Genomic DNA, 19,397 nt, shown 5'->3' on the forward strand with positions numbered 1-19,397 from the left:
TTACCAATGTCTTGTATAACTTCAACAAGACATTCCAACTCCTGTATTCAATGTTCTGACCAATGAAACACAGCCTGCCAAATACCTTGTTCAGCACTCTGTCCAACTGAGACTTCACTTTCAATGAGCTATGGGCATATATCCCTAGATCTGTTTGTTCTGTAACTCTCCTCAACGCTCTACCATTAACTAAATACGTTTTGTCCTGATTTAATGCACCAAAATGTGGCACCTCGCATTTGTCTGAGTTAAACTTAATCTGTCATTCGTAAATCCACTGGCCCAATTGATCAAGGACTTTCTTCACTGTCCACGATGCCACCAATCTTAGTTTCATTTGCAAACTTATTAACCATGCTTCCTATATTTTCATCCAAATCACTAATACAAATGACAAATGACAGTGGACCCAGCACTGATACCTGAGTCACACCACTGTTCACAGGACTCCATTTTGAGAAACAGTTTTCTACAACCACCCTCTGGCTTCTGTCAAGAACCCAATTTTGAATCTATTTAGATAGCTCACCATGGACCCCATGAGATTTAACCTTATGCAACAACCTACCATGTGGCCCCTTGTCAAAAGCCTTGCCAAAATCTACGTTAGCAACATCAACTGCACAGCTCTCAATCAAAGTTCTGGGACATGATTGCGCACTCACAAAACCACGTTGACTGTCTCCAATCAGAACGCGGGTCTCTAAATGCCCGTAGATCCTGTCTCAAAATACCTTCCAACAATTTACCCAACACAGATGAGAGACTCATTGTCCTGTAGTTACCAGGCTGTTCCCTGCAGCCCTTTTTAAACAAAGACACCATAATTGCCACTCTCCGAACTTCAGGCACCTCACCCATGACTATCGATGATTCAAATATATCGGCTAGGGGACACGCAATTTCCACCCTAGCCTCCCACAATGTCGTGGGAGTACACTTCATTATTCCCGGGGATTTATCGACCTTGACGTACTTTATAACTTCGAGCATCTCCTTCTCTGTAATATGTAAACACCTGAAGACATCACTATTTATTTGTCCAACTCCCCTAATATCCGTGTGTTTCTCAACAATAAACACTGATGAGAAACATTCATTTAGGATCTCGCCAATCTCTTGTGGATCCGCACATAGATGACGTTGTTGATCCTTTAGTGGCCGACTCTCTCCCTTGAAACTCTTTCGTTAGTGGCCCGAATTCTCAAAGGATACTGCAAAATATGGATAGAGTAGAGACTTGTTACGAAAATGGCAGATGGCGTTTAATCCCAACAAATGCAACATGCTGCATTTTGGAGGATCAATAGATGTGAATTATTTTGAAAATGGCAAAGCCTTGAGGAACATTAGCAAAGAGGAATTTGAGCGTTCAGGTCCACAGTTTCTGAAAAGGAGCAACAAATGTGGCCAAGGTGATAATGACATGCTTTCCTCTATCAGCCATGTCATTGAGTACAATATTTGGGAAATATGTTGAAGCAATATACACATATATTTAGGTTGCATTTGGAGTATTGCGTGCAGTGTGGATCACCACACTGCAGGAAGAGCACAAAATCTTTGTGGAAGATCCAGGGAAGTATCATTAGAATAGAATCTCAAACCACCAAGCTGGTGACAATGGGAAGAGATTGATGAACCAAGGATTGTTCTCACAGATAAGACAATGGCTGAGGGTTGACCTGATAGAGATCCAGAAAATTATGAGAGGCGTAGACAGGGCGGATACCCAACGATTTTTTTCTTCCAAAGGTAGAGGTGTAATTTACAAAGGGGAGACGGATTCAAAGTGAGAAAATACAGGTTTAAGGGAGATGTTCAAAGGATGCTTTTTAATGCAGATTGTAATGGGCTCCTGGAACGCGCTACTAGAAGAAGCCATGGAAACAGGCACATTGGCAACATTTACGAGGCATCTGGAAGGGTACATGAAGAGGGAGGGGATTGAGGAATGAGGGCCCAAGGAGACAGAAGGTGTTTCGTTAAGTTAGTGCAGCGTGATCGGGACAGGCTCGGAGGGCCTGTGCTCCACGTTTATTATGATTTATTTTTCTTTTTGTTCTAACCCCTACGAAATAACACATTACATGGTGACTAGTGGGGTGCCCCAGGGGTCAGTGCTGGGGCCTCAGCTATTTACCATTTATATAGATGATCTGGAGGAGGGAACCGAGTGCAGGGTGTCGAAATTTGCTGATGACACCAAGATTGGGGGAACGGCAAATTGTGCGGAGGGTGTGGAGAGTCTGCAGAAGGATCTAGATAGGCTGGGCGAATGGGCCAGGAAATGGCAAATGGAATTTAATGTTGGCAAGTGTGAGGTGGTCCACTTTGGTAGGAAGAATGGTAGGAAGGACTATTACTTACGGGGCGAAAAACTGCAGCAGGCGACGGTGCAGAGGGACCTCGGGGTCCTTGTGCATGAGTCGCAAAAACCCAGCTTGCAGGTGCAGCAGGTGGTCAGGAAGGCGAATGGGATGCTGGCCTTCATAGCGAGGGGGATTGAATATAAAAGTAGGGAGGTCTTGCTGCAGCTGTATAGGGCATTGGTGAGGCCGCAGCTGGAGTACTGTGTGCAGTTTTGGGCGCCGCACCTGCGCAAGGATATTTTGGCCCTGGAGGGAGTGCAGAGGAGGTTTACTAGGCTGATACCGGAGTTGAGGGGATTGAGCTATGAGGAGAGGCTGAATAAACTAGGCTTGTACTCGTTAGAGTTTAGAAGAATGAGGGGAGATCTCATTGAGACGTATAAGATGATGAATGGGATGGATAGGATAGAGGTGGAGAGACTCTTCCCGCTCAAAAAAGACAGTAGGACTAGGGGGCACAGCCTCAAGATAAAGGGGAGGCGGTTTAGAACGGAGTTGAGGAGGAACTTCTTCACTCAAAGGGTGGTGAATTTCTGGAATTCTCTGCCCGTTGAAGTGGTGGAGGCTGCCTCGCTAAATATTTTTAAGAAGCGGGTTGATGGGTTTTTGATAAGAGAAGGGATTGAGGGTTATGGGGAGAGGGCGGGAAAGTGGAACTGAGCCATGACAGATCAGCCATGATCTTATTGAATGGCGGGGCAGGCTCGAAGGGCTAGATGGCCTACTCCTGCTCCTATTTCTTATGTTCTTATGTTCTTATGTACATTTGGAAAATTCTCTCTCAATCCGAGATTTATAACTCACAGCTGACCTCGGATTAATTGCCTTTTTTTAACATTGACACAATTTTACATCTCACTGCGTGGCATGGTGGCACACTAGTTAGCACTGCTGTCTAACACCACCATGGGCTCAGGCTCTATTCCGACCTTCTGTGGCTGTGCTGACTTTGCTATTCTCCCCACGTTTACATGTGCTTCCACTGGAGAGCTGGTTTCATCCCAGAGATGATGTGGGTATGCCGGCGTTGGACTGGCGTAAACACAGTAAAAAGTCTGACAACACCAGGTTTTAGTCCAACCGATTTATTTGATAATACTCACAAGCTTTCGAGGTTTCCCTCTTCGTCGGGTGAATGGAGAGTTCTGGCCTCAGACAGAGCATATAAAGCACAGACAGTTTAGAAATTACTGATTAGAATGCGAATCCTTACACCTAACCTGCTGTTCAAGACCTGAAGTGGCTGACAATGTGAGTGGAAGGAGCACTGATCACAGGTAACAGAGATGTGTATTGTCTCCAGACAGTACAGTAAGTGAGGTTTTGCAAACCCAGGCAAGTCACGGGGGTTACAGATAGTGCGACATGAACCCAAGATCCCTGTTGAGACCGTCCTCACGCGTGCGGAACTTGGCTATCAGTCTCTGTTCAGCGACTCTGCGCTGTCGTGTGTCGTGAAGGCCGCCTTGGAGAATGCTTACCCGAAGGTCAGAGGCTGAATGCCCGTGACCACTGAAGTGTTCGCCAACAGGAAGGGAACAGTCTTGCCTGGTGATTGTCGAGCGATGTTCATTCATCCGTTGTCGTAGCGTCTGCATGGTCTCCCTAATGTACCATGCTTCGGGACATCCTTTCTTGCAACGTATCAGGTAGCCAATGTTGGCCGAGTTGCAAGAGTATTTACCATGTACCTGGTGGATGGTATTCTCACGTGTGGTGATGGTATCCATGTCGACGATCCGGCATGTCTTGCAGAGGTTGCTGTGGCAAGGTTGTGTGGAATTGTGGTCACTGTTCTCCTGAAGACTGGGTAGTTTGCTGCAAACAATGGCCTGTTTGAGGTTGTGTGGTTGTCTGAAGGAAAAAAGTAGGGGTGTGGGGATAGCCCTGGCGAGATGTTCGTCTTCATCAATGATATGTTGAAGACTCCGGAGAAGATGTCGTAGCTTCTCCGCTCCGGGGAAGTACTGGACGACGAAGGGTACTCTGTCCACTGTGTCCCGTGTTTGCCTTCTGAGGAGATCGGTGCGGTTTTTCGCTGTGGCGCATCGGAACTGTCGATCTATGAGTCGAGCACCACATCCTGTTCTTATGAGGGCATCTTTCAGGGTCTGGAGGTGTCTGTCACGATCCTCCTCATCTGAGCAAATCCTGTGTATACGGAGGGCTTGTCCATAGGGAATGGCTTCTTTAACATGTTTAGGGTGGAAACTGGAGAAGTGGAGCATTGTGAGATTGTCTGTGGGCTGAGTACAATCAATGGTAAGAGATGGAGAGACTCCTCATCAGCGCTTCTTGATGTGGAATTTGGCTGACTAGCCATAAGGGTCTGGCGGCAGACTCATGAGCTGCTCCTTGAATTACTAGCTATGTAGAGGAACTAGTTTCTTCATAGTCACCGTTCGTGGGAATTGAAATCAGGAAGTTGATCCGTTCACCTCACAATGAATTAGTTCCTCGATGAGAATTGAATTTGTTTTTGAAGAGTTGCAATGTTTTCCCTACTATTGTCCAGTAGAACAGGAGATACGCCTTTACTGTCATTAATTCCAGAACAGTGCTCTATATTTACCCACATTCCAAAGGACATCAAAAAATCTGAAATTTCACCGAGCATCAAAAGATCTTTTTAGTGATGTGCTACCAGATTTACTCTACGTTTATGAAGAGGTGGTCGTTATTCACGTTGTCCGTGAATGGACTGTCCTTAAATTGAAATAGTCTCCATTTACTCTGGACTCTAGTATCAGAGAAAATAAACGGTCTCCACGTAGCCAGCCCAAATCCGGCTCACGTGAAGCAACTCCATTTCATATGCTATGTAAATCCTGCACTAAGCATTGCCGACTAACTGTGTCGCCTTGTCTGATCCCAGTAATCTGTCTCTGGCCCCAGTGAGGGAATGATGTAACGTAGGGTAGATGTATATATTCGAGGAGCTGAGCTCAATTCTCCAGGCCACCACTTTCACTGGTGCCATTACTGCGGGACCGAGGCTCCATTAGAATTAAATGCATACTCTCTGTGGTTTGAGGGCCATAATCCACGGCAGCACTCCCCCTAGTGCCATCACAGAGAGTGTGTTGCACTGCTGGTTATAATTGTATTTAATCTTGGGCTTGCACTTTGTATTCCAGTCATCACTCTCCTCCCGTGCCAGAATTCAGGGAGAACTGCACTGCTGTATGTTGATTTGCAAGCTAATTAGTCAGTCCTAGAGTTAAATCCATCCATCTGCAAAGATGCAGGGCTTCCTCAGTGCTTGGAACGTGTCCGTCTGGCTCATTGAGCTCAGGTCTTAATGCTCCCGTTGAGAAGCACGCCCTTAGTGTTGGCACCCAGAAGGGTGTCAGTCTTGATTGTGGAGTCCAAGTGGCAGGATATAGATGTATCCATCTCCGACAGCATATCGACATGCTGCTGTTTTCCAACTCCATAAGAACAAAAATGCATTTTCTGCCATCGATAATTGATGCTTATTTATTAGTCACAATTAAGAATTACAATAACACTGCAATGAAATTACTGTGGAATTCCCCTATTTGCATTAAATCTGATGCAGTTAGGATTGCAAAGTTTCTATTTAGGTTATTTAAGGAGATTTGTGACAAGTAACTGGCGTCCTTTATATTCAAACCTGATGCTTGTCTTTTCTGCACATTCATAACGGTGCACTGATCCTTTCACAAACACTATTCAATTGTTATTGAGTGACGAATCTGCCAGTGTGCAAGGCGTTCCTCTAATCAGCGTCTAATTATTCTCTTCACTTATTCCCTCGCAAAATCACGAACAATGCTGCGGATATCATTTGATCAATCAACTGAAGTGTACGTAATAGGGGAGACAATCAACATGACCTGCACAGTGATTGAAGAGAATCTGCAAACTACGTTTCTCTTTCATAGGGCGAAGATCAGGTATTCCAATGAGAAATCCGCACAAATGACCACGTTGGTACAAGATCAAACATTGCAGCTGTACATATGGAATTGTCATCAATGTGAGACTGGAAGATGAGTGGCTGAAACCTGACGTTAATAAGATGTTGATGTACCTATTTCTGGCATTATCACACTCGAACTGGAAGAAACAGTTTATCCTATGAAAACCCGTGAAAGACCATTGATCACTTTCTAGAGACGCAGCAGGCAGTAAAGATGCCATGTTGGCCTTCATTGCGAGAGGTTTCGAGTAAAGGCCAGGGGTATGTTGTTGCAATTATACAGAAGACCACACCTAGAATATTACGTACAGTTTTGGTTTCTTATTTCTGAGGACAGATGTTCTTGCTAACCGATGGTGGGTTGTTGCAAAAGATTAAATCTGATGGTATCCAGGGTGAGGTATCTAAATGGATACAAAATTGCCTTCTTGACAGAAACCAGCGATTGGTTGCAAAGGGTTGATTTTTTTTTAACTGGAGGTCTCTGACCAGTGGTATGCCTCAGGGATCAGTGCTTGGCCCACTGTTATTTGTCATTTATATTAATGATTTGGGAGATTACATAAAAAGCATAGTTAGTGAGTTTGCAGATGACACCAAGATTAGTGGCATAGAGAACATTGAAGAAAATTATCCCCAATTGCATTGGGATCTTGACAATTGGGCCACTGACCTGATGAATGGCTGGTGACGCTTAATTTAGAAATATGTGAGGTGATGTATTTTGGTTCATTGAACGAGAGCAGGGATAACTCCGTTAATTGTAGAGTGTTGGGGGTACTTACAGAACAAAGAGATCCAGGGTTACAGGTTCCTTGTTCGTTGGAAGTGGAGTCACAGTTGGACAGCGTGTTGAAGGAGGCATTCAGCATTCTTTGTCTTATCGGTGAGAATTTTGAGTACGGGAGTTGGGACGGCTTATTGAAGTTGTACAAGACATTGGTAAGGCCACACTTGGAATACTGTGTGCAGTTTTGGTCAACCTATTACAGAAAAGGATATTATTAAACTGGAAAGAGTGCAGAAAATATTTACTAGGATGCTACTGGGACTTTGAGGTTTGAGTTATCAGGAGAGGTTGGACAGACTAGGACTATTTCCTCTGGACCATAGGAGGCTGAAGGGTGACCTTATAGAAGACTATAAAATAATGAGGGGCACAGGTCAGCTAGATAATCAATATATTTTCCCAAATTTACGGGAGTCTAAAATTAGAGGGCATAGGTTTAAGGTGAGAGGGGAGAGATACAAAAGTGTCCAAAAGGGCATTTATTTCACACACAGAGTTCTGAGTGCCTGGGACAAGCTGCCAGAGGTAGTAATAGCGGCGGGTACAATTTTGACTTTTACAAATATTTAGATAGGTACGTGGTTAAGATGGCAATAGAATGATATGGACCAAATGCGGGCAATTGGAATTAGTTTAGGGGTTTCAAAAAGGGCGGCATGGACAAGTTGTGCCAAAGGGCCTATTTCCATGCTGTAAACCTCTATGACTCTATGACCCTATGTTCTCGAGGGATTGTCGTGAAGGTTTACCTTGCTGGTTCCAGGGCTGGCGGCACTGATATATGAGGTAAGAAAGACTAGGTTAGCATTGCTTTCACTGGAGATCAGACAAATGAGAATGGGAGACTTGCAAACTTGCAAACTTTTTAACAGGACTAAACAGGCAAGATCTTCCTGATGGTAGGGGAGTCCAGAACCGGTGTTCACAATCGAAGGATTCGGGTTAATCTTTTAGGACGGAGGTGAGGAGGCATTCATTCACGCAAAAAGTGGTGAGCCTGTGAAATTCATTACCACATGAAGTAGGTGATGCCAAAACACTTAATATACTCACGAGGCTCCTTGAATTGCACGTGGGGAAAAAGGGGATCAAATGTTATGTGGGAAGAAAAAGGAGGATTAGGTTTATGAGTTGAATGATCAGCCATGACAGTAATGAATGAAGGACCAGCCTCGAAGGACGAAATGGCCTCCTCTTGCTCCTATCTTCGACGTCTCTGTGCTCGTTATTTCCATTTTCACCATAACGGATGTTTCGCTAACGTTAATTTGATTTAGACATTGCCCTGATCCAGTCACAATCTCCTTTGGACTTCCGGCATGTTTTTGTTTTCCTCGTTCTACTATATAAATATCGAGGCAAAAACAATTATTCATCATTTCTTTAATTTCTCAACAGTCCTTGTCAATATCCCCATTTCGGTCTTTATTGCGACAACATGGCTACTGATCACCCACATTCTGTTTACTCAACTTTTAAATGCCACCTTCTTGAACTACCTGTACTTTACAAATTTCCTTGCGTATTCTCTTTCAGGATCTTGTGTAAACTGCTTACTGACCATTTGTTGGTCTTTGCATCTTTCCCATTCAGCTGTCTTTTTTTGCTCTGACGCACAACATGATGTCTATATTATGAACGCCCATTCCTCGTCCAAAGAATCCGTGTTGAATCTGCAAACTCTTAAACTGGTTAGCAGAAGATGCACAAACTGTTTAGCCACAAGGACAATCCACATATAATCAAATATGCATCAAAATTCATCGTTATGTTTGTAATTATGTGACAAGTTTCCAAGTTAGGATGGTGAATGAATTGCTGGCTATAATTCCATAAGTTTTCAAATACATGTGTTTAAGAACAAAAGTGGCTTTAGCTGCAGGTGTTTAGCTGAGACAAAGATCAACTGTATCCAAATAAGGCAAGAATTGGAGAACGTGCGTTGGGAACGGCTTTTTGAAGGTAAACACAGGTGAGGTGGCCGGCAGAGTGGCGCAGTGGTTAGCATAGCTAACACACAGCGCCAGGGACCTGGGTTCAATTCCGACCTTGAACTGCTTTCAGGATGAAGTTTGCACATTCTCCACGTGTCTGCTTTGGGTCCCTCCATATGCTCCGGTGTCCTCCCACTGTCCAGAGATGCGCGGGTTAAGTTGATTGCCTATATTAAATTGACCCTAGTGCCACGAGATCAGAAGAGTAAGCTTGTGGGGTTATGGGAGAAGGGCCTGGGTGGGATTGTGTTCGGTGCAGTCTCGATGGGTCGAATTGCCTCCTTCTCCACTGTGGGATTCTATGTTTTTGTGAGTCTATGAGACACGCGGTATGTTTTGAAAGACAGTCAATTTGACTGTTAAAATGAAAGAATGAAATTGCAGGGTCGGGGAACCTGGATAACAGGGCCAATTGTCAGCTTAGTCATGAAAATGGAAGCATACCAAAACAGAAGAAGCCCTTGAAGATTACTGATAATGCACGAAGAGGCTCAACCGTGGAAGTTGAAAGTGTAAAAGGTAGGTCATGAGTTGTCTTTAGCCATGATGTGGAGATGCCGGCGTTGGACTGTGGTAAACACAGTAAGAAGCCTCACAGCACCAGGTTAAAGTCCAACAGATCTATTTGGCAGTAAACGCCATTAGCTTTCAGAGTTTGCCCCTTCGCCAGGTAAGTCCTAACCTTCTTACGTTGTCTTTTGACCGCAGGATTAAAGAGCATTCCAAGAAAATTGATGAATATATTAGGAACACGAGGATAGAGAGGAAATTAGGAGGCCACTCAAGGGTAAAACATTGAGGATATGCATGGAGCCAGACAAAACTGGTGAGAACCTTAAACATTCTTTACATCACATTTACCGCAGTGAGAGACATGCGAGATTCAGACTGTAGGGAGGGATGTGTGAATACTTTCCAGCAGTCCAATATTCTGAGGTGGAATGTTGAGTGTATTCATAGACTCAAAGAATCGTAGAAACCCGACAATACCGAAGGAAATTATTCGGTCCATCAAATCTGTACAGATCACAATATCACCCATGCCCTACTCCCGCAACCCCCACATATTTATCCTGCTCATCCCCTTTAAAATAATGTCAAATTAACATGGGCAATCAGCCTAACGCACTCATCTTTGGACAGTGGGCGGAACCGAAGCACCCGGAAGAAACCCAGGAAGAAACGTGGAGAATGTGCATACTCCACATAGACAGTGACCCGAGGCCGGAATTGATCCTGGGTATCTGGCACTCTGAGGCAGCAGTGCTAACCACTGTGCCAACGTACCGCCTTATTAAATTGCTGTAATGTAGATAATCTCACAGGGCCTGGTGGGATATAACTCAACAATCTGTAGGAGACAAGCCAGGAAATAGCTCGGGCGATAACAGCTATTTTTGCATCATCTTTGCCCAGTGGTGACGTTCCAGATGATTGGTTAATTCCAAATCTTGTTCTTTTGTTTAAGAAGGGAATTGGATCATTCAGGTTATTTTGGACCAGCAATGCTGACGTCAGTGGTGGGGAAATCTGTTTGAGTAGGTACTGATAAACGGGATGTATTTATATTTGAAAGTGAATGCAGATGTTTGTGACAGGCAGCATTAATTTCGTGCAGACAAGTTTATGTCTCACCAAATTGATTGTTTTTTTTGAGAAGGTGCCACGAATGATCGAAAAGGGACAGGCAGTGGTTGCTGTTTATGTAGGCTTCATTCAGGCATTTGACAAGGACTGTCATAGCAAGCTGGTACAAATGGTAAAATCTGAAGAGATGCCAGGTGTGCTGGCTTGGTGGATACAGAACTGGCTTTGTCATGAAAGACAGAGAGTAGCAGTGGAAAGATGGTTTGCAGAATGGAGATCAGTAACCAATGTTTTTCAACAGGGATCAGTTTTGGGATCTCTGTAATTGTAATACAAATGAACTGAAGGAAAATATCGGTGGTTTGATTAGTGAGATCGTGGATGACACATACATTTGCAGATTTGCAGATGGTGTCGACAATTGTCAAACATTACAGCTGAAAATAGTTAGATTGCAGAATTTGTCAGGGAAGTGGCAGATAATACTGATAAATGTGAGATGATGCATTTTGGAAGATCAGATTCAGATGGGAATTACACAATGAGTGGCAGAACCCTTGGATCCTTTGACTTACAGAGGATATTTGTTTACAGGACAGCAGTTCCCTAAGAGTGGCAACAGAGGTGGAACAGGTGATCAAGAGGACATATAGTATATTTGCCTTCGTCACCTGTGGCAACGTGTATGAGCGTCAGCATGTTATGCAGCAGCTGTAAACAAAAACTTTCGTTAGGCCCCGTCTGGAATATTACATTCAGTTCTGGTCGCCACAGAGCCAGAATGACCTGAATGTTTTGAAGAGGGTGCACACAATATTTACCAGAATCATGCCTGGTCTGGCAGCTTTTAGGTATGAGGAGAGTTTGGATAAACTCGAATTGATTTCACTGGAAAAAAAACGAAGACTGAGGAGCGACGACATAGAAGCCTAAAACATCATGAGAGACACTGATAGGTTGGATAGCCAGAGTATGTTTCTTTTGTATTTTTCAGGGTGGAAATCCCAGCTACAAGAGAACACAGATTCGTGGTGAGAAGGGATAAATTTAGTGCAGGCGTGCGAGGGAAGTTTTCCACGCAGTGGGTGGTGGCTGCTGGACCTTCACTGCCAGTGTAGGGGTGGATGCAGACTCCTTCTCCTTCAAGCGCAACTTGATGGACACACAGATGGGAGGCTCACAGGGGGATATCAACTGCGTATGGACAAGATGTGGAAAACCCGTTCGAACCACCTCCGACATCAGATCAGCTTTCAGAAAAGTTAACTCACAGATAGCAAATGGCCTGCAAGGAGTACAGAGACAAGCACTCAGATTCTGTGTTGAGCTGATAATGGGAGTATTCACAAACGCATTTATCCTCTCCACACACCGTCCTGAGGGTCCCACGTTCTGCAGGAAAACACCCATCATCTCTGGTCAAAAGAAAAGCAAGGCAGTGTCACACAATGACTTTTGCGCGGTGACTCTGCTATCCATCACAGAACAACATCTGTGATTATGGGCGATTTTAGTATGAATATAGATTAAGACAGCCGAATTGACCATGGTATAATGGAGGAGGAACTCCTGGAGTGCTTACGGGGTGGTTTCCTGGAGCAATACTTTGAGGAACCAATAAGGGAGCAGGCCATCTTGGGCTGGGTGCTGTGCATTGAGAAAGGGTTAGTTGTCATTTCAGTTGTAAGAAAACCCTTGGCTATGATTGACCTTAATGTGGTAGAATTCATTGTCAAGGCGGATCATGATGTAGTTGATTCCGAGACCAGGGTCCTGCATTTCAGTAAAGTGACTATGATGGTATGAGGCATGAATTGCCTGTGATGGACTGCGAAATATGACAAAAAGGAAAGACAGCGTACAGACAATGGTAGGCATTTAACCAACGAATAGTGAACTCCAGAAATCGTTTATTCCTGTTGGGCGCAAGGGTGGGAAGGGAATTTTGGCTGAACCATGGTTTTCAAGTGATTTGATTTATTATTGTCACATGTATTAATATACAGTGAAACATATTGTTTCGAGCGCGCTTCACGGGCAAAACATACTGTTCTTACAAAAGTGAACGAGAGATTGTGGAATGAAGTGTTACATTCGTAGCTAGAGTGTAGAGAAAGGTCAACTTAATGCAAGTAAGTCCGTTCAAAGGGCTGGCAGCAGCAGGGAAGAAACTGTTCTTGAGTTGGTTGGCCCGTGACCTCAAACTTTTGTATCATTTCACGAGAGAGAAAGGTGGAAAAATCTATGTCCGGGTTGCATAGGGACCTTGATTATTCTGGCTGTTATTCGGAGGCAGCAGGAAGTGTAAGCAGAGTCCCTGGATGGGAGATTGGTTTGCATGATGGACTGCGTTTCATTCACGGTTTTCTTTTTTTCTTTTCTTGTTGTTCTGTAAAAATCTGCATAGATATGTAAAGAGAAAACGATTTACAGAAAAAAGACTGTGTGCCCCTGAAGATCAGGGACGGGAGAATTCATCACGGGGACTAAATAAATGGCTGAGGAATTAAATTTATACTTATTTTCAGTCTTCACAAAGGACAACCTGAATGATATACCAGAAATATTGAGAACAACAGGTTTTACTGAGAAGCTGAAGAAACTCAGGATGAGTTAGAGAAATTATTTTAGGCAGCTGGCAGGTACTATCACAATTGGTTGATGTATGTGTGGAGTTTGCATATTCTCTTCTTGTCTGCGTGAGTTTCACAGGGTCGTCTGGTTTCCTTCCACAATGCAGAGGTGTGCAGATTATGTGGTCGTTCATGTCAAATTACACCATGTTGTCCGCAGTTCTGGGCGGATTGGCAGTGCAAGCATGTAGTGTTACGGTGTTAGGACCTCGGTAAGATATACTTTCGGACTATCAGTGCAGACACTATGGGCAGATATTGTGCACTGCAGGGATTATATGATTTTCTCTGATTCCATGTATATTGATTCGAAACAATATGGGCAATACAACAAATTGGATAAATTTAAACTGACGTCATTAAATACATCTAAAATATATAATACCGAATATTATAATTTGAATATACACATACGCATATACTTTTAAATGGTCTTATGCAGTAAAAATGCTTAATTTTGCTTCCCTATCGCCATAGATGCTGCCAGAACTGCTATGTTGACCCAGTATAATGTGTTTTGTGCTGCAGTAATATTGTGCCCTTGATCACTGATGTAGTTTATCTAGGAACGTAGCCAGCTTGCACAAAATGTTTGCAACTTATTCATAAAGAAAACGCTTTGTTGCCAAGTTTGTTATTGATATACAGGAGGTGCATAATTGCCACATAAAATGAAACTGAGGATCATGATATTTTCTGCCCTGCCATTCGTTTCACCGTCCAGACCAGTCTCCTGGATGTTCACTATATTCTATGTTCAGATTTGTATCACACAACATTTAATAGTGAGGTTATGTGTCAAATCGTACATGACTCACGCTATTGGGTATTCACGCTGAAGATGAGGTACTAGTTCACTAACTTAGTGTATCTGTAATGTTAGGTTGCTTTAAATGGTTTAAGTTACTTTTACTCTGGAACCCAAATTACAAGAATGCAAGGATTGGAATTACACCCTTATCAAATGCAACGGCAGCCTACAGTGGAAGTCATTTTTTGCTAAATATAATACAGAAAGCATAATATAACTAAGAAAATAAACTGTTTTCACACTGGTTGTTCTAATGTCTAGTACAGAAGACGAATAGCAGCAAGAATATTTTTCAATGAGCTCTGAAAGAGGGTGACAAATGAAAAAAAAAATGGAATTAATGGTAAAATAGAGCAATGCACCCCAACAGCATCCGGTTGTTTCAATGAGTTCCAGTGACTGGGATTATAAAACTTTAGTTAATGTAAGCAAATTCCATGTGATTCACATGTGGCATTTAGGGAAGGAAAAGTGTTATCCGTGTCCAGTCTGGACTGTGTAAGATTCTAGACTCCCCCCAACGAAAAAAAAAGTTCATTGGTAATTTGTCAGTTCATTAATTACATCAGTAGTTCGGCGAGTCTTGGCAGTTACACAGTGTTTAGCAGTACTGCCTCACAGTGCTAAGGGCCCGGGTTCACTACAACCTTGGGTAACTGTCTGTTTGGAGTTTGCATGTTCTCACTATTGGTCTGCTTCGTCCGCCTCAATATGTTCATGAAATCAATTGCCGTGTAAACTGTTCAACAGATTACAGATCTCCAATACTGCCTCTTCAAAGGATTAATAGGACATTAGAATTATGGTGAGTTTGGATAAATTCACACCTTTCCTGACTATATCCAATTAAATGCATTTTAGTTTATGTATGCATTCATTGGATTTCGGTGTCAGTGGCTAAACCCACCATTAATTATCAAATTCTTAAAACCCTTTCAAAAAAAAAGATGGTGAGCCTCTTTCATGGCTCACTCAAATTCATATCATGTAAATGTACCTCAGGGCTGTTCGGAATGGAGTTTTATGATTTTGACCCAGTGACAACAAAAGAACGGTGACATAATCCCAAATCAGTGTGGTGAATAACTTGGGAAAGGATCGGCCAGGTCATCGTGTTCTCCATGCGTCTGCTGCATTTGTCCTTCCAGATTTTACATTGTGTGGGATTGGGTGGTGCTTTTAAGAAATCTTGCTTAGCTCTTGCATTCTTCCTCGTTTTTTCTCCTTCACTGTTTCTGAATTCCCCAATAAACTCTTCATAAAAAGCTTTAAAAATCTTTGGTTTCATCAAATAGAAAACAGGTAAACAAATATTGTCATTATTATCGAGGAATAACTTTACCTTTGGATGATCGTTTCAGACAATAGTTCACAATTATGTTCTGCTACCCAGACAGGTTTGGGTACAAAAGTTTTGCTGATGTTTCGAAATAAAATTTGGCACACTAAGGGAATTTAAGGGAATATTGAATGTGTGGGCTTTAATGGAAACAACATTGGGCAGATAGAATTTCATTTTAAAGATTGTTGTTTTTGAAACGTTCGACACTTTCAAGTACTAAATTTGAAAGTTTACTCTTACATATCAAAGAGAGAAGCGGCCACATTAATGTTCATTATGGAAGGAAATCTGCCACCCTAAACTGCTCTGGTGTACGGATGGCATAGGCCCATAGAGACATGGCAATTACTAATCATCCTCAAGAGTGATTCGATGGGCAGTATATGTTGCAATTTTCAGAGATGTCCATATCCTATAAATGGACTTACGGAAAGCAAAAATTCGGAAACAAATAAACTGCAGCTCCTTTTTCCACAACAACTTTGTTGTCTCATATTATTTTGTCTGATATGCTCAGAAAAGATTCGAATATTCTCACCTTCAAAACCCAAATTCACTGATCACCATCATAAAGGGATATGGAATGTTGTGGAATATTAAGATGTCCTTCCCATTCGGACGAAATCGGTTCCATTGATATAGGCGTTTCCTTTACAGAACAGATCCATCTGATGGCTGCTTCACTGCGTAACTAAAACCAATCTCTCACTTTCTTACCGAGTGGAAATCGTTAAAATGGAGGGGAAAAAGAACAACTAGACGTCACAGTGGGAAGGATGCCTGACAAGCCATGTGGTTAAAGGAAATTTAGAAACTCAATTAATAATATCCATAGGTCTAGACTACAACATCCATGTGACAATGTATCAGCACACACACTCCGAGTCCCTAAAAACAGCATCACTGTCACCCATTGGGAAAGAGACTGACACAGGCTCACTGAGGTGGGAGAAGTACGACTGCCCATAAATGCATTGCGACAGCTCTCCTTCGCTCGCGCTGCTTACCGTGTATGATCCAATGTTGCGCTTGCTGACGATTTCGGCAGAGGGCAGCAAACGTTGATTACTAACGTGGATCTAACATCGTACCCGGCAGTCACAATTTAGGCCATGGATATTGTCTCTTCTGCAAAATGCATACATATCGGCTAATTAAGAATCATGACTTGCACTGGCAACTGATCTGGGAGAGAATGAACATCAGTCGGAGTTGTAAATGGAGCTGTGAACGTTAAGGCAAAAAAGTGAAAATAGGTTGTCAACTCAATTTTGTGTTAAAGTGAAGTGTTGCCATCAGATAACAAGTGCACGTAAATGCGAATTTCGTGATTTGCATTTATCGATGACGCCTCTCAGGAACTAAAGACATTTCCTGCTGCATCGCAGCAATTGAATTACTGTTCAAGTTGGGTCGATGCTGTGATTTCAGCCATCATATGACTGTTGGCCAAGAAAACCAAAGAGCTCTGATCACTTTCCCATAGTCGGACATCCGATTCAGTAACATCATTGAAACAGAGAATAATGGGGAAATTTATTGGAATGACGATGGAATTTCACAGGTAACTGATGAGACAGTTTCAACTGGCAAATGGAGCTGCAAACAAAAGACAAACTGGAAACTACATTCCCAACAAATGGAAATGATGTGGAAATGATTATTTATCACAAAAGTTACCTCCAAGATCAAGAAGATACTTTTTGATTGAATAGATGATACGTAGTTCATAGCATCATTGGGGACAAGATTGGTTAGCGGCATGATGAGCGTTCATTTGAATGATTAAGAAAAAAAAACTGAGATGTGGGACTAAACTAGATAGCAGTGTCATCCTTCTGGCGTAGAAAGGATTAGCTAATTGGCATCCACCTGAGCTGTAGAACTGACGAGTCCATGATTGTATGCTGCAGCAGAATAGCGAATGACCATCCTCGTTGAACTTTACGTTTATTAAAACCTCCCACAGACAAATCCTGACATCCGACTTTGCAGAATTACAAGTCCAAGTATTGGACTTGTTCACATTCCATCTCCCTGTTCCATTCCACTGTGTTTAGTGAACATCATTACAGTAACGGGTAGGGGAAATCTTTGCATTGAGTCAGAGTGCATCAGTCTCAAGACCCGGTGACGAATCCTGATGTGGACATTATGCCAGAGTTGGCATCGTCTACGCTGAGTACATGGAGTTGTGTCGCTACAACTTGAGACGTTTACGGCGATAATAGAGCAAAAATAATGAGGCAATCTCATTAGGCTGCAAATACAAAGAACAACGGAATTACTTTGCGGCCGTGGGTTCAAATCTCACCATAGTAGCTGGTGTAATGCGTCTATAATTATTAAATCTGTAACATGAATCTTGCCAGCCGACCTCCGAATCCAAGACCACATCATTGTGAATGACGACTTACTGGCGTCGGAAGTGCTCCTCCTTATTTCAAGGTAGAGAACAATTGTTGACCCTACTAATGACACCGTCAATCAATGAAATGATGATAATAATGACATGCCATAGGCTAAATGCTTTTCGAGTGTCGGATTGCTCGGATTTCGTTTGCAAGCATTTACCTCCCGCTACGTTGTATTTATTGGTCATACTATGAAGGAAACGTAATACAGGAAAGTAGGAAGTGATGCAAGTGAATCAAATGACTCAACATTATTGAACTTAACAGGGCATTTAGGAACATATTGCACACGGTGTCGGGAGAGTTTGTACCATGTCTCAGCTGGTTATTTTTTCCTGTGATGTACACAAGAAATATTGTGATATACACCAGAATGTATTTACTGTTTTGTACAGAGTGATCTACAAATGCGTCTAAATTCGAAACGTGTTCATGTCTGCTAATTAAGTCATGCCCACCCCCCCATCCCCCTGCCCCTCATTTAACCTATATCATGTTGAACTGCAAAAAAAAATCAAGTTTGTTTGAGTGATACCAACATGGAATGCGATGAATCGGCACCACCACCACCCCCCCTCCCAAATCTTGATGCTGAACACTTTTTTTCAGTGCCACTCAACCTCGCTCTCCTTCACAACGTGTAAAATATTGGATTCTTCCGATACAAAAAATATACAGGTGTTTCTATGGTTAAATATTTCACGGTTTGAGGAGCCTTTGGAAAGGTGTCGTATGGCAGACTGGTGCTAAATGTGAAGTCGCATGGGATAAGAGGTGAGCTGGCAAGGTGGATACAAAACTGGCTCGATCAAAGAAGACAGAGAGTAACAGTGTGATGGTGAGTTTCTGAATGGAGGGCTGTGACAATTTGCATTCCTCAGGGATCACCGCTGGGACCTTTGCTCTCTGTAAGGTATATAAATGATTTGCAGGAAAATGTAACTGGTTTGTTTAGCAAGTTTGCAGATGACGCAAAGATTGGTAGATTTGTGAGTAGTGATGATAGCCATCAGAGGATAGAGCAGGATGTAGATCTATCAGAGGCTTGGGCGGAGAGATGGCAGATAGGGTTTAATCCGGACAAATGTGAGGTAATGCATTTTGGAAGCTCGAATACAGATAGGAAACACGCAGTAAATGACAGAACCCTTAAGAGTATTGATAGGCAAATGGATCTGGCTGTACAGGCACACTGATCACTGAAAGTGGTAATGTAAGCGGAGAAGGTAGTGAAGAAGCCATCAGGCATGTTTGTCCGCATTGGCCGGGGCATTAAGTTTAAAAGTTGTCAATGCATTTTGCACCTTCATAGAAACTTACTTAGGCCACACTTGGAATATAATGTTCATTTCTGGCCCCCACACTAGCAGAAGGATGTGGAAGCTTTGGAGAGGGTACAGAGAACATTTACCAGGATGTTGTGTGGTTTGGAGGGCATTAGCCATGAGGAGAGGTTGAAGAAAATTGGTTCGTTCTCACTGGAACGATGGAGGTTGAGGAGCAACCTG

The sequence above is a fragment of the Carcharhinus amblyrhynchos genome, chromosome 7 (assembly GCF_965287045.1).
Source record: "Carcharhinus amblyrhynchos chromosome 7, sCarAmb.v2.hapA, whole genome shotgun sequence".
Lineage (NCBI taxonomy): Eukaryota > Metazoa > Chordata > Chondrichthyes > Carcharhiniformes > Carcharhinidae > Carcharhinus > Carcharhinus amblyrhynchos.